Raw genomic sequence first — 15,089 nt, 5'->3', positions numbered from 1 at the left:
TTAGTAGCTGGAAAAATTCTTTTTTATTTCAAAAAATTTATATTTAGAATACAAAGTTATTCAATATATACAATATAGACACATTCTTCATACAAAGAAAATTATTCAAAAGCCTAAGACCAAAAATCTTGAAAACAAATGAGTCTTAGTTTTTGTTCTTAGAATGTTCTGGGTGCAAGATACCTTGTATAATTATCTAATCTACAACTTCACCTGTAAGCTAAAACTGCTTCTGTGAGAAAGAAGTTCCTTTTAAAAATCTGTTATTTTTAGATATACATGACACTAGAGTGTATTTTGACATATCATACATACATGGAGAATAACTTCTCATTCTTGTAGTTGTACACGACGTTAAGTTACACTGTTCATATATGAACATAGGAAAGTTATGTCTGGTTCATTCTACTGTCTTTTGTATTCCCATCCCACCTCCTTTACCTTCATTCCCCTTTGTCTAATCCAATGAACTTCTATTCTTCCCTCCCCTCTCCTTGTAACAGAGAGAGCATTCAGCTTTTGTTTTTTTTGGCATTGCCTTATTTTACTTAGCACGATAGTCTCCAGTTCCATCCATTCATCAGCAAATGCCATAATTTTATTCACTTTATGGACAAGTAATATTCCATTGGGTATATGTACCACATTTCCTTTATTCATTCCTATGTTGAGGGGTACGTAAGCTGGTTCCATAGTTTAGCTATTGTGAATTGTGTTGCTATAAACATTGATGTAGTAAGCTGTTTTTAAGTCCTTTGGGTATAGGCCAACAAGTGGGATAACTGTGCCAAATGGTGGTTCCATTCCAAATTTTCTGTGGAATCTGCTTTGCAGAGTGGTTTCACCAATTTCTAGTCCCACCAACAATGTATGAGTCTTTCACCTCTTTTTTCAGATTTATTCTAAAATATTTTATGTTACTTTTTTTGGCTATTGTAAATGGGATAGTTTTCTTAATTTCTCTTTCATATGATCTATCACTGATATACAGGCATGCAATTAATATATCAGGGTGAATTTTATATCCTGATACTTTGCTGAATTCATTTATGAGTTCTAGAAATTTTCTGGTGCAGTTTTTTTTGGGTCTTCTAAATGTAGAATCAAGTTGTCAGCAAATACGGATAGTTGGAGTTCTTCTTTTCCTATTTGTATCCCCTTAATTTCTTTCTTTTCTCTAATTGCTCTAGTTAGAGTTTCAAGGACTATGTTGAATAGAAGTGGTGAATGTGGGCATTCTTGTCTTGCTTCAGTTTTTAGAGGGAATGCTTTCTTCATTTAGGATGATGTTGGCTTTGGGTTTAACATATATGGCTTTTATAATGTTGAGGTGTGTTCATACTATCCTAAGTTTTTCTAGTGTTTTGAACATGAATGGATATTCTATTTTGTCCAATGCATTTTCTGTGTCTATTGAGATAATCATGTGATTCTTGTCTTTAAGTCTGTTGATGTGAAGAATTATATCTATTGATTTCTGTATGCTGAACCAACATTACATCCCTGGGATGAATCCCACTTGATCATGAGACTACACTATCTTTTTAAAATGTTTTGAATGCAATTTGCCAGTATTTTATTAAGAATTTTTGCATCTATGTTCATTGGGGATATTGGTCTGAAGTTTTAGTTTCTTGTTGTGTCTTTGTCTGGTTTTGGTATTAAGAATGAGTTTGGAAGGGTTCTTCCTTTTCTATTTCAAGGAATATTTTAAGGAGGGTTAGTATTAGTTCTTCTTTGAATGTCTGGTAACCATGGCTGAGAATCTGTCTTCTCTTGGTCTTTTATTTGTTAGTAGGTTTTTGATGGCATCTTTAATATCATTGCTTGAAATTGATCTTTTAAAATTTTACATATCCTCCTGCTTCAATTTGGGTAGGTTATGTATCTCTAGAAATTTGTTGATGTCTTAAAGATTTTCTCTTTTATTAGAGTGTAAAACTTCAAATTAGTTTCTGATTATCATTTGTATTTCAATAGTGCCCATTGTGACATTTCCTTTTAATTACAAATTTTAGTAATTTGAATTTTCTCTTTTTCTTCATTAGCTTGGCTAAGGGTTTATCAATTTTATTTTTTGTTTTGTTGATTTTTAAAATTTTATTTATTTCAATTTCATTGATTTCAGCTCTGATTTTAATTATTTCCTGTATTGTACTGCTTTTGGTGTTGATTTGTTCTTTGTCTAGGGCTTTGAGATATAATGTTAGGTTATTTATTTGGTGACTTACTATTCTTTTAATGAATGAGCTCAATGCGATGAACTCTCCCCTTAGAACTGCCTTTATAATGTCCTAGAGATTTTGATATGTTGTATTGCTATTCTCATTTACCTCTAAGTATTTTTTTTATTTCATCCCTGATTTCCTGTGCTATCCATTGATCATTCAATAGCATATCATGTAGTCTCTAGGTATTAGAGTAGCTTCTATTTTTTATTTTATTGTTTATTTCTAATTTCTTTCCATTATGATATGACAGAATGCAAGGTGTTATCTCTCCTTCTTCTTCTTTTTTTGCTAAGAGTTACCTAATATCATGGTCTATTTTAGAGAAGGATCTATGTGCTGCTGAGAAGAAAGTATATTCAGTCATTGATGGAAGAAATATTCATATATGTCTGTTAAGTCTAAATTATTAATTGTAGTTTTTTAGTTCTATAGCTTTTTAATTTAATTTTTATTTGGAGGATATATCCAGTGGTGAAAGAACTGTGTTAAAGTCACCCAGTATTATTGTATTGTGGTCTATTTGATTCTTGAAATTGAGAAGAATTTTTTTGATGTACATAAGTGCTCCATTGTTTGGGGCATAAATATTTATGATTGTTATGTCTTGCTGATGTATATTTCCTTAAACAGTATGAAATGTCCTTCTTTGTCCCTGCTGATTAACGTTGGCTTGAAGTCCATTTTATCTGATATGTGCATAGAAACTCCTGCTTGTTATGAGATCCATGTATATGACATGTTTTTTCCCCCCTATACTTTTATCTTCATTCTGTGGATGTCTTTGCCTATGAGGTAAATCTCGTTTGTTGGGTCTTGTTTTTTAATCCAATCTGCCAGTCTATGTCTATGTCCTTTGATTGATGAGTTTAGGCCATTTTCATTCAATGTTATTATTGAGAAATGATTTTTTTAAATATTTCTTTTTTTAGTTGTAGTTGGAAACAAAAATTATATTTTATTTATTTATATGTGGTGCTGAGGATTGAACCCAGAGCCTCGCATGTGCTAGGCGAGCACTCTACTGCTGAGCTACAACCCCAGCCTGAGAAATGATTTTTATTCCCTGTCATTTTGATTTATTTTTGGTTTTTAATTTGAAGTAGTTTCTCCTTTGGTTGACTATTCATCTAGTGTTGTTTTTTCTTTTGCTTTTTTTTCCCTTTTATTTTTCCTTTCTTTTCATGAAAATTTTTATTGAGTATATTTTATAGAACAGACTTTCTAGTTGAGAATTCTTTTAATTTTTGTTTATCATTCAGTTTTTATTTCATTATAATTCTGAAGCTTCATTATACAAAATACATGTATGAAGATGTGAATTTAGTGTCAACATACCTTATATATAATCAGAGATGATAAATTATGGTATAATGGTACATTAAGAATTGTAATACAAAAATTAATTAATTAATTAATTTAAAAATATGAAACATAAATGGGAAATTATGAGCTAATATTTGAAGATAGCTTTGATTTTGTGAAAATTCAACTTATTTATATAAGCTAACTAGACTTACATGCTTGAACAGTTAGTTTTCCTGTTGATAAGCTCATTGCTGAAAAACAAAATGGGACAAAGAATGATAATTTGATATTCTCTTGGTTGGTCTCAATGACCAGGAATTATTAGAGGATATTGACAATATATGGATTCTAGATAGGAGATTAGCTATCTGATTTAGCAATATATGTGTGCATTTTTGTTGAGTTTTATAGGCAACCTCTAACTAAGTACATAATATATCAAGGAGTGTGTAAGAAAAAAATGGTGGATGATTAAAATTCACAAATAGTTTCTATTAATACAGAACTGTGGCTTTCCAGTAGTGCAGAGTAAAGTTCTTTTGTACTACACTTCAGATGACATGAACAAGCAAGTAAGTAGATGGGTCCCAGGCCTCAAATCTTACCTCAAGCAGACCAGGTTGACTTTTGTCCCTATTACTTAAAATGTCACATAAGCCTTTCTTTTAGGTTAAGGGTTTAGGCTGAAAAAAACTTTGAAAATTCCTACATAAAAATTATATTTAAAATACTTCTAAAACAATTCTTAAATGATCAAAATGCTTTATTTTTTTAAAAAGAATAAACTATTGTGTATTCTTATCTAAAAAAATAATTTCTGAAGCTTAATTTTCCTGGGTATAGTATTCCTGGCTGGCATTTATTTTCTTTCAGAGCTTTTATATATTATTCCAAGACCTGATTGCTTTGGGGTTGTGGGTTGAGAAATCAGCTGAGATCTGGATTAGTTTTCCTCTAAGCATGACCTGTCATTTTTCTCTGGCAGCCTTTAACACTTTATCTTTATTTTGTATTTAGGTATTTTCATAATAATGTGCTTTGGTGTAGGTCTGTTATAGTTTTGCATATTTGGTGTCCTGTAAGCTTCCTATATTTGATGTTCTACTTCATTATTTAGGTTTGGGAAATTTTCTGATATTTTATTGAAAAGATTGTGCTTTGATTTCTATCTCTGAGCCTTTTTCTATTCCAATAAATTTTAAATTTGATCTTTTCATGTTATCCCATATTTCTGTTTATGATCTCTTAAAATCTTTTATGTCACCTTTATTTTCAGGATTGTAAATTTCATCTTCATTACCTGAAACTTTGTCTTCCAATTGGTCTAGTGTGATGGTAATGCTTTCCATTGAATTTTTATTTGGTTTATTGATTTCTTCATTTTGAAAATCTATGCTTGCTTGTTTTTCAGAATCTATTTATTGAAATGATCTTTTGCTTCCTGTATTTTTTCTCTGATTTCACTCCTTACATTGTCCTTTACTTCATGGATCAGTTTAAATATGTACATTCTTAACTCCTTATCTAACATTTCTTTCTCTGGGGTTTTGATGGATTCTATTGGTTTTTTGGGGGGATGATTTGTTCTCTTGGTTTTTCATGTTGTTTGTATATCTACTCATCTAACAGTATGGATCTGAAGCAATAGAGTTTCTATCTTATGGACTTATAGTGTCGCTGAGGTTTCCAGTAATTAACAGTTTGGGGTGAAACAAATAACAATCAATGCAAAAAATAAACAGCATTAAACCAAATAGTTTCTGCTTTGATGTTTACAATGTTAATTGCCATAATAAACAGGAACAATGTAATTAGTTATTGCACAATAAAACAATAAGTTTGCAAAAGAGTTTATAATTTCAAATGGTGGACTGGGAGAGAAGAGGCAAGTTATAGGATGTGATGATTATGTGGGAGGAGGAGAGAAGATAGAACTAAAAAATTAGAGGAGGATTGAAAAAGAGAACAATAGAGATTTGCTGTTAGCAGAGGAAAAGAGAGAAAGAGAATCAAGGCAAACAGATAAATGAGGGAAAAAAATATATATAAAGTGAAAATTTTAAAAATAAAAAACATGGAATGCTTCATGAATTTGCAAGACATCTTGGGCAGTGGCCATGCTAATCTTCTCTGTATCGTTCCAATTTTAGTGTATTTGCTGCCAAAGTGAGCACTGGAAGAAATTTTTGATATGGTATTTGGCACAGAGTTAACTGGCATTTTACCACCTCTAAACCAACACCATAACATTACCCTTATGGAGTATTCACTTCCTGTTTTACTATATGTATACATGTGTTTTACCACATCTTGTATCAGACTCTACATGGTAGATGTAAAATTCTTACATGCTCTAAGTCTTTTTGCTTGCTTCTAAAAAGCCAATACTTGGGGTATGTGAGTTGAAGTACAGGAAGTTGGGTTCATTCAAGGGCCATCCCTGTGAAGATGGAGGGGCTGTCATCCTCAAACATCCTCTTAGGGAACTCAGGTACTTGAAAGGGATTATGCCATATACCCTGTTTTGATCATTACAAAATAGGGAGGAAAGGAGGTGTGTGGGATGGTGCAGGAAGGCTACCTACTGAATGGGGTATTTGTCATCCAGGGGCTGTGTTTCTTTTATTTTCTTTCAGAATATCCCTGGGATAACAATTAACTTTCATCTCATAGGCCATCTCTAGAATTCTTTTGATAGACACATTAATCCTTGCATGTTAAACAGTATTCCATTTATAACTATAGAACAGAATTAGAAAGTCCTTGGCTCATACTTTGATATTATCTGAAGACCATCAACTGTCCCAGACTCTGAAAAACTAAAGGAAGATTACTGATGAGGTGATCTTGGGACCAGTATTTATATCTTTTTCCTGTAATAATTGAGTCCAACCATTAGCATATCATTCATTCAAAGGTGATTTTTTAAATAATTTCCAACACGTGGCAAAAGCAAAAACAAAAAATAACTTTACAAGGTGTGAATTGTAAAGTAGATCTAACCTCAAATAGAGTTAGTTAAGACACAGTTCTTGCCATTGTCCCTGTTACAAAATGTTGGAGATTGAAGCCTGGGGTGGTCTACCACTGAGTTACAGCCTCATATCTTATTTACATTTTATGTTGAGACAGGGTTTTGCTAAGTTGTCAGGATGGCCTCAAATTTTTGTCCTCCTGCCTCAGACTTCTAGGTTGCTGATGTTGTTACAGGTGCCACCATGCACAACCAATATTTTTGTATTTTATTGATAAGAATGATTTTTTCCCAGAAAAATGTTAATGCCAAAGAATAACACATTATTTAAAAAGAAATAGGAGTTAAAAGTGCCTTGAGATTTTTCCTGAAAACACCCATGCCAGAAGAAAATCTTACAACTCAACATTCTATACCCAGCCAGGTTATTTCTTATGTTTGCAAAATTAAATGAAAATACTGAAAATATTCTTAATAGCATTTTCTTGACATAGCTTTAAACAATGTATATTTTACCTCTCAATAATTTAACAAAGACCATGTATTTGAAGACTGGGAGAATTTGAAACTTCTAGTGAAAGGTGAAGAAGAGTGGCTAGTGCCAAAAGAAGATAAAGAATGTATTAACAGAATGAAAATGTCCATAAAAGAAAGGTCCAAAAACCTCTTGATGTGCCCATCATGTAACCTGTCATTCAAGATGCCTTCAATGGAAAGGTGCAGAAGACTAAAGTTCACATTCCTGGCAGCAGCATGAGCTGTGCATTAGCTGCCTGCTTTAGAGAAAGACTGTTGTTGGAAATGCTATGTTCATCTTGATTTTTCTTTCATTTTCACCTGAGATGAAAGATGCATTATGCCATAGACCCTGTTTTGATCATTACAAAATGAATGGTAGCATCAAAACATCATACATTCCCCCATAAATATATTTAACAATCATGTGTCATTTAAAAACAAATCTAATAAATAAAGACAGTTACATTCCATAGGACATAAATGTAATATTTGAAACCCAAGTACCTTGAAAACAAAATTTTTTAACCAAGGAGATTAAACAAAAATACATAATCTGACAACTGAACAAGATGTTTACAGCTTAAAACTGTCACTTAGGTCTTTATCCTAGACAAGGGAGTAAAATGGAGTATTTTGTTTAATTTCTTAATTTGACATTTGAATACAGTGGATCAAATGAACCACACTTAAAAGCTGATTTCCAGCTCAGAAATCTGTCTTCACTCTGTAGCTACACAAACCAATATTTTTATTTACAATTTCCCTTTTGTTAATAGTGCCTGTTTCTTTGAAGGAAAATTCCGGGTTATAAGGGTGAGGGTTTAAAGTTTCAGCCCCATTCCAGTTCTCAATCCTGCTAGGATTGAGAACTTACCTTGCTTAGGTAAGGGTACTGGTGGGAAGGAAGTGGGACTCTGCAATGAGGAGTGGGATATATGGGCACTGGCATTCAGTGCTGACCACCATTTTGTTGATATCACTCCAGAATTGCCTTGTAAGGATTTTGTCTGCTGTTTTCTTATACTGAGATTCAGGGTGTGCACATTTTGCCAGGAATACCACAGAATCAGTGCATCGTATCAGAAGCCCCATGATTTGTTCTAATACATGCATGTTGACTCTTTAATCACTTAAAACAGGTGATATTTACAGAAGTGTGTCCTGAGCAGACACTAATTTTCCTTTGTCATAAATAAATATCCTGCAACAACTGTTACTGTGATGTTTGCTCAGTATTGCTTTTTTTTTTCCTAATGCCATCCTGGCTTCAAAATTTATGAGTTGAAATTCTATCCCTAGGAAGAACTTTTCTTTCTTGTTGGTTTGCTTATTTATTTATTCATTCATTTGCCCATCCATTCATTAATCTATTTATGTCAGTATGATATACTTACTTTTATTTTATTATTTTGGTTATAATTAATTACATCATTTATTTTGTTACCCCATTGTCCAAACTTGACCAACAAGAACCCCTGAATTTGGCTTCTCTGTCTCTTGGCATATTTCCATTGAGCCTTGTGTCTCACTCTTGGTCCCCTCCCCAATGTCCAACCATGATTAGCATGACCTTCTTATAAAGACTGTGATAAAAAAAATCCATGTTGAAATGATAATGAAAATGACTTCATACATTTTTTGCTATCTGAATAGTTATTCCCTTTCCACAAGAGTTCCACATGATGAAATACTAACAGAGCACATTTCTGACTTCATTTGAAGAAAATAATTTCAAATGTTGTGGACCAAAGGATATTTTTTTTCTTTTTTAATGGATGGAACGGGCCCTTTAGTTCAGTATAAGAAACATACTTCTACCTGTTATTTATTTGTAGTTTTTATTGGAGGAAGCCCAATGCCACTGGACCTTATCTTTCCCCCTTCTAAGAAATTGCTCCTGAGGGAATGTGTGGGGCATGGGACAATTATGAAGCTCCAGCCTCCCAGAGGACACTAGAGAGCTCACACTGATTCTACCTGGGTTGTAAATACATGGATAAGTCCTCTTATAGCCCAGGACTGAGACTCTGGCTATTCCAGAGGTCCTGATATTAATGAAAGGAACCCCCCCATCTGCAATCCAGCTGCAGTTGGGGTGCAGGAAAGTTCCACTGCACCAGAGGAGGCAAGCAAGCTTGTTATCATACTCTTTGTTCCAGACAGTCTCAGAGTGCTGACAGCTTTTTCATGTTAAGTCCCTGACTTAGAGGACTGAAGAGGAGGCACCAGGTCATTGTAATTGTGGCTGAGATGGGCACAGGCAGTGGGGTGAGGCTCACAACTAGGGTGGGACATGAGAGGGCCCCTGTTCACCACAGCAAAGCTAGTGTGTCCTAGGTCTTGTGGGGATTGTGTAAATGAAGCTTGCTCTTCACCTCTAGAAAGCCCAAGTCAAATAGAGAAGACAAGATTTCATCATTTGATAATGAAAGTACAATGAAGTCTTGACAATTGCACAGTTTGGCAGGAAAAATTGACGTAAGCTTGAAAGTCTTTCCAGCTAAAAGATAAGAGATGCTCCAGGCAGTCTTGGAGTGAGCAGATTTTTGGGTGAGGGGGGTACAGAAAAAAATGATGGGTGAGAGCAGATGGAGGAGGATCCCCCTCAGGCTGGTGTGGCCTGGGAATTCTTCTCAAACAAGCCAACCCCAGGTGCTGGAGGACTGACTGGTGAAGTCTTTGGATTTCCTACTCTCATCTCAGATGAAACACTTAGAAAGGTAGGTGCTCCAGGAAAGGGGACCTGTACTTTGGCTGAGAAGCTCCTTCCTATGGGACTGATCCTATCTATTATGTGTGGGAGGGAACAGAGAATGTCTGTTAATCTCTTACTGGGTTTTAAGTGCTTTAAGGCAAGCCTATTGTTGGTTCATTGGACCTGATTGCAGACAGGACAGTTTTTAAAAAAATTTTTTTTGCAGGGCTGGGAATTGAACCCAGGGCCTTTTGCATGTGAGGCAAGCACTCTAGTAACTGAACTATATCCCCAGCCTGACAGGGCAGAGTTTTAAACTTCTTGGAATACAGAGGTAGTCGACAGCACTCTCCAGAAACCTCCACACAAACTTAGGGAAAGCATCTTTCCCTTCACTTCCATGTGCCTCCCTCTGAACACAGAATGGAGGAGCTGAGTGATGTGTATCCAGTGTTCATGTATTCCATTACTTGGGGCATTGTATGTATCTTGAAGATCTCTTTTGTGCCAGGCATTACCTTAAACACTGGGGAATCACTGTGGTGAATGAGACACACAGGGGCATGACTTAAGAAGCTTGCATCTGGTGGTATAGCTGGACTTACCAATTACAGTGGTGATATTGTGGTAAATTATAGTGGTGTTAAAAATAGGGGCAGGAAATATGTATGTCAGGATACCCAGCAAGGTGTAGAAAGCCCATGAGCCTCCTTTGAGATGTTTATGTTGTGACCTGATGCTTCCCAATGTTCTCTACCTGTCTTATCTTGTTTAAGCTTCATTTTGTAGCAAGAAGAAGCCATTTATTGTATCCACTTACAGGTGAGGAATTGATGTTCAGAGATCTTGCATAATTCACACAGCTTTTTAGTGTAAAATCAAGATTCAAACCCTATTTCTTCTTGATACAAAATGAAGGGTAAACAAGATAAGAAGGTAGAGCACTTTGGGAATCATCTGGACAGTAAACTCTCAATACATGCGGTTTAGTATTTGATGACTGTGTATCTTTGAAATTAAAAAAAATCTCAGGATGTTTAAATGTATAAATCTTTTTATCCTTCAAAAATTATGTGCAGAGTTCACAGAACCATTTAGTGTGTGACCCTTCCATTTTAGTAAAAATTGCTTCTGGTTCTAATGTTTTACTTCCTTTGGGGTTTTGAAATTCTCAGAGTAAATCTTGGATCTCTATTCCCTTTAACTATGATTTATTTTCTTATTATTTCAATTTATTTGTCTCCTTCATTTGAATTGTTGGGAAGAGTCTTACATTTGTATTTTACAAAGCAGATAGTCCTTTCTGGAGTATCCATACAGATATCATCTGCACCTGGTACAAGTTTTCAAAATTCACATATTTATGCCAAGAAAATTTAAAGTAAATTATAATTATTGTGACTTTAGACCCCAAAATATTTATCCTGCATCTTAATAAACAAAGAAAAAATGAGAGAGAAAAACCCTCAGTCCTTTTAAACCCGAAATAACATTTTTGTAACAATCTAATTAATAACTCTTTATTATTGTCTATCACTAGTCCATATTCAACTTTTTCCAGTTATCCCCCAAATTATCCTTTCAAGTTGGTTTGTCAAAATAGGAATCCTATCCAGGACCATGCATTGGGGCTCATTGTTAAAATTCCCTCTGTAGTTTTTTTAGTCTATGACAGTTCATTTTTCATAGCAGTGACTGCATGAAGAGATAGATCCTATCTCCTCTTTCTCCTAATCAAGTTAACTGACTGCAGCATCACCTGGAACTTGTTTTCTCAAATTTTCAGGTCCAAGCCCAGGCCATTCAACACAAAGCCGTGTTGACCCCTGTGCCCATGGTGACATGGGCTGTCGGATCCTTCTGCTCATTTCCTCCTAGTGGAAATAGCTTGTTCCTTGGGATCCTGTATTCCTATAACTAGAAGTTCATTTCTAGCAGTCTGATTACATCTAAGTTACACAATTTTGGCTAAAATACATCATATGATGTTGTGTGCCATGATTGACCAATGCTAAGAACTCCTACTGGATTTTAGGAATAACTGGATAAAACTCTGTTTCTCTCTGTGACCAGGTGGTACTCAGTGTGATGTTAGTTTGGTATCCTACAAATAACTGTTTCTATCAGCTGTTAATTGAATGGTGTTAGCACCATTTTATAATCTTTTTTAAAAAAATATTTATTTTTTAGTTTTAGGTGGACACAATATCTTTATTTTTTATTTTTATGTGGTTATGAGGATCGAACCCAGTGCCTCATGCATGCTAGGTGAGCGCTCTACCACTGAGCCACAACCCTAGCCCCTATTTTATAATCTTATATATATTTCTTGAATTGATCCTTTAATTAGAGTTTGAGAGTTTTCTCTCATATGTCTTGAATACCTGTTTTGAAGTTTTTCCCCCTAGGTATTTCCCTCCCCCTCCCTTTTGGTCTTATTTGATATGAGTTCTTCTCTTTCATCACATGGCATGCACCATCACACCTGGCCAGACTATATTTTGTCAGCAGTTGTCTTCTTTTTTACCTGAAAGAGGATTATACACCCCAATCTTTGACTGAATGTGATGTGTGCCCTTTCCAGGCAAACTCTTTAAAAGTTATTGTGTTTCTATTAAGTTGTCTTGCTTTTTTCTTCTTTTACCGAAGAAAGGCATCCCAAAGAAGGGCTGATTCTTCAGCTTGGATCCCTGAATGAAGAGGGTACAAGAAACAGTTAATCATGGTGTACACAACTGAAGTTCATATGTAATGTAAATGAGCAAACAAATCCTTCTCTTTTTAAGCTCCTGAAATTTCTGAGTATTTTCTATCACAGTTTTAATAAGAGAAAAATGATAAATACAATCACTTATTTTCCATTGTGGAATGTAGGTGGCTTAGATTTTCTATCCCTTCCAGGGTTATCTTTGATGTATTGGCTTTTTCATAGTTTTATTTCATCTAGTATTATACATTTATTTGCATGGAATTAAGCAAAGAAGTCTTGTGATTTAAAAAAACATTAATGTCTCCCTGACATTTCTCCATTCCTCCCCCACCTTGCCCTCCTCTTCCTCTTCCCCCTTTTCCTCCTCCTCTTCTTCTTTTGAGATACAGACAGAGGTTTATTTAGGAAAGTAGAGACACATTCAAAGAACCAGGGAGGGAGGAGAGGAGGAAAAGAGGAAGGACTGGGGATCGAGGTAGAGCAAATTATATTCCATGCATGTAGGATTATGTCAAAATGAACCTGGCTATTATGTATAACTATAATGCACTGATAAAAACATTTTGAAGATTTTAAATGTTCTCACCATGGAGAAATGATAAATATTTGCAGTAATGGATATGTTAATTTAACTGTTAAATTTTTATCTGAAATTTTTTTCTTAAAATAAATCAATAAAAGAGAGAAATCAATTGATAATCAAAGGGAGAGAGAACACAAGTACACAAAATAAGAAATGATGTGGGGGGCACTGTTTTTCCCTCTGAAGATGGCCCATATTCTACCTTGAATATGCCTCTACTTTCCGAAATAAACCTCTGTCTGCATCTTAAAAGAAGAAGAAGACTTCTTTGCTTATTTCCATGCAAATAAATGTTCCCCTTTCTCTATTCTATGAGTCTTTCTGCTATTTATTTATTTATTTATTGTTTTTTTTAATTGGTGCTTTTTAGACATACATAAGGTAAAATTCCCCATGATCTATTTATGCACATAGCATAATTAGGTCAATTTCAATGCGCAGTTTTTCTCTTTTCATGTCCCTTCTCCCTCCCCCCTTACCAAATCCCCTCTTTTAGCTATGGTGAAATGTGTAGGACATTAGTAACTATAGATCCCTAGAATTTATTCCTCCTACCTAACTGTAACTTTCATTCTGTGATGTACATACATATGGAAACATCACATTATACCCCATAAATATGTACAATTATTACTTGTCACTTAAGAATAAATGAAACTTAAAAAATTAATGATGTAATAAAACCTAACAGTTTTATTGAGGTTTAACCCCCATACCATACCCATGCGACACAATCCTCCCATACCAAGTACATAGCCAATGGCTTTTAGTGTATTTATGGAGTGGCAGAACAATCACCATAACTGAATGCAGAGACTTTTCATCACCCCAAAGAAACCCCTCACTCTTCAGCCATCTCCCTCACTTGCCCACCTTTCCTAGGCCCTGGCAATCAATCTACTTTCTGTCTGTAGATTCACCTGTTCTGGACACTCATGTAATGCAGTCATACAGTATGGCCCTTTGTGACTGGCTTCTTTCACATGGCATAATGTTTTGAAGGTCCACACAGGATGTAACATGCATCATTCCTCTCTGTTGCCAAATATTATTCCATTGTATGGATAGGCCACAGTTTTTTCAGCCATTCCCCAGTTGTTGGGCATTTGGGTTGTCTTCAATTTTTGTCTATTATGAATAATGGGGTTAGTAACATTTGTGGCAAGTTTTTGTGTGGATGTACATTTTCATGTCTCTTGGATACTCCTTGGGGGTCAAATTGCTGGGTCACAGGGTAACCCTACACTTAGCCTTTGAGCCAAACTATTTTCCAAAGAGATTGAGCAATTTTGCAGTCCCATCAGCAGTGTATGAGGGATCCAATTTCTGCACATCCTTGTTAACACTTGTTATCTGGCTAGCCATCCTGGAGGGTGTGGAGTTGTACCTCACTATGGATATGTCTGGCTTTCCCCCCTTCTTTGTCTCTTTTTTGTTTGGTGTGAAACAATTTTATTTTATAATTGTCTACAAAAACCACAGCCACTGTTTTCTTCATATGAAAACATTAATTCAGGTACCCATTGAAGATGATTATATTCACTCACTTAAAGAAAAATGTGCCCCATTATATGGGATCAGAAAGCTTGGAAAAACTTGTGTTTGAACCAATTCCTTAAATATATCGTTGTTAGTTGCCTTATTATTATTGAATTGTAATTGCTTTTTGTATAGTCTAGACTTAAATCCCTCATCAGATAAATGATTGGTAAAAATTTTCTCCCACATTCTATGAGCTATTTTCTCCCTTTATTCATAGTGTCCATTGAAGCAGAAATGTTTTAAAATCCATCATGGGCATTTTATCCGCTTTTTATTTTATGATGTGTGCTTTTAGTGTTATAGCTAAGAAACCATAGCCTTATTTGAGTTCATGAAGATCTATGCCTGTATTTTCTCCTATTAGGTTTACCTCTTAGTTCTTATGCTGAGGCCTTTGATCCATTTTTAATTAATTTGTATATGATCTGAGGCAGGGATTCAAATCCATTCTTTTGAAAGTGGATATCCAGTTATCCCAAAACCATTTGTTGGTGGGTGGCACTGGTAGTCCAGTGGTGAGCATAGCTGTC

At 34.9% G+C, this 15,089-nt stretch overlaps 1 protein-coding gene and 1 non-coding gene across 2 annotated transcripts in view; one reads left to right on the top strand and one right to left on the bottom strand.

Annotated features, from left to right (window-relative positions):
• The window catches only part of LOC114080967 (olfactory receptor 1D2), a 45,563-nt gene that overhangs the window by 9,318 nt on the left and 21,156 nt on the right, over positions 1–15,089 (top strand). The window lies entirely within an intron of this gene.
• LOC114080968 (U6 spliceosomal RNA) lies at positions 5,605–5,710 on the bottom strand. The gene has a single exon (XR_003580682.2). It is a non-coding gene; the product is annotated as a U6 spliceosomal RNA (small nuclear RNA).

The sequence above is a fragment of the Marmota flaviventris genome, chromosome 17, assembly GCF_047511675.1.
Source record: "Marmota flaviventris isolate mMarFla1 chromosome 17, mMarFla1.hap1, whole genome shotgun sequence".
NCBI classification, from domain to species: Eukaryota; Metazoa; Chordata; class Mammalia; order Rodentia; family Sciuridae; genus Marmota; species Marmota flaviventris.
Note: the sequence above shows the minus strand (reverse complement) of the source record. Positions and strands in the feature narration are given on the sequence as shown.